The 1,248-nt window shown below is 56.0% G+C and overlaps 1 protein-coding gene across 1 annotated transcript in view; it reads left to right on the plus strand.

Annotated features, from left to right (window-relative positions):
• Positions 1-1,248, plus strand: part of LOC127749813 (uncharacterized) — a 293,401-nt gene that overhangs the window by 281,965 nt on the left and 10,188 nt on the right. The gene's annotated exons all lie outside the window — the stretch shown is intronic.

Consider the following 1,248-nt stretch of genomic DNA (forward strand, 5'->3'; position numbering starts at 1 on the left):
GGGCAACTCACCTTCTCCTCGTGGCATAATCGCGACGACAAACGCCCCAAAAGGTTGAAAAGCTTATGCGCCTGTAGGTCTGCTTGGCTCCGCGCAATAAGTTATTTCCACAAATATTTACATATACATGAATAGGCGTTGTCAGAAGGAAAATAAAACAAATTTTTGCTGTTGTTATTTGACCAAGCACTAGAGAAGTTGCCGACGCACACGATACGTTTCAAACAAGTCAGCGAAAAGTTTCACGACGCACAGCGTAAGCGGGATTTGCTAATTAACATCTTGATATTTATTTTTCGCAGTGCAGCTAGTGCGTCGCCTCTGCGCCAGGTGTGGTGCGTGTGCCGGGAGGCGCAGACACACACACACTGCTGCCAACTGTAGTTGAGCAAACTGCACTCGATCGTGCTGGCCTGGCTGGCGCTGGCACGCCGCCGCCACCGCGCGCAGATGTTGGCAGCAGTGGCCGGATGAGTTTCAAACGCGCGAGCGGCAGAGGGTTGGCGGGAATGGTTTGGAGCTCCCCTTCACCTCCTCACCGCACGCACACGGCACGCCGCCGCGTTTGCAAACAGCACTCTTGAAAGTGCGCGCGCCGGGAGTGACGCGTGTGGCGTGTGCTAGTTCAGCGGCGAGTCGCCGTGATACCAGGAAAATGTGCACGTGTTCTCGAATCAATGCGAGAGTCACATGTTTTCACAGCGAGGGGGCAACAACTCTGGGAATCATGTGTACACACCGGCCCGGGAATCAGCGGGAATCACTGAGAACCACGACGGGAATCGTGTGTACACTTGTATTCGGAGTTATTGTCCCCTCGTTTCACTGTGTCGTGCGTATATGTGTGTAGAAAGTTCGTTAATTAGAACTACCATATTCTGTATACGAGAATGGATAAAGTTCCCGTCGTGACGGCATCAATGTGACTCGCCGCGCTGCAACAAGCTGACGGCTGACGGAGGCCCGCTCGCGTCGCCGTCACACTCGGCCCGCTCTAGCCCAGGTTGCGCCGAGCTGCGGTGCGCTCTCTGCGGCCGCCGCCGCCACCGCCGCTACTCCCGGATGTGTTGGTTTGATCTATGAGCTGTGTTCACGCTTAATGTCCTTGCGCGGGGCGGGGCGCGCCAGAGTTGTGTTGATGGAGGGGGAGGAGTCTGCACTCCACGGCACTCCCGGCCGCTCCCGTCGCCATCCATCGTGGCGAAACAAACTTGCATGCGGTCCTCCCTCCTCGTATCCAGTTCTCTC

Source organism: Frankliniella occidentalis, unplaced genomic scaffold, assembly GCF_000697945.3.
Source record: "Frankliniella occidentalis isolate FOCC.00 unplaced genomic scaffold, Focc_3.1 Scaffold96, whole genome shotgun sequence".
NCBI classification, from domain to species: domain Eukaryota; kingdom Metazoa; phylum Arthropoda; class Insecta; order Thysanoptera; family Thripidae; genus Frankliniella; species Frankliniella occidentalis.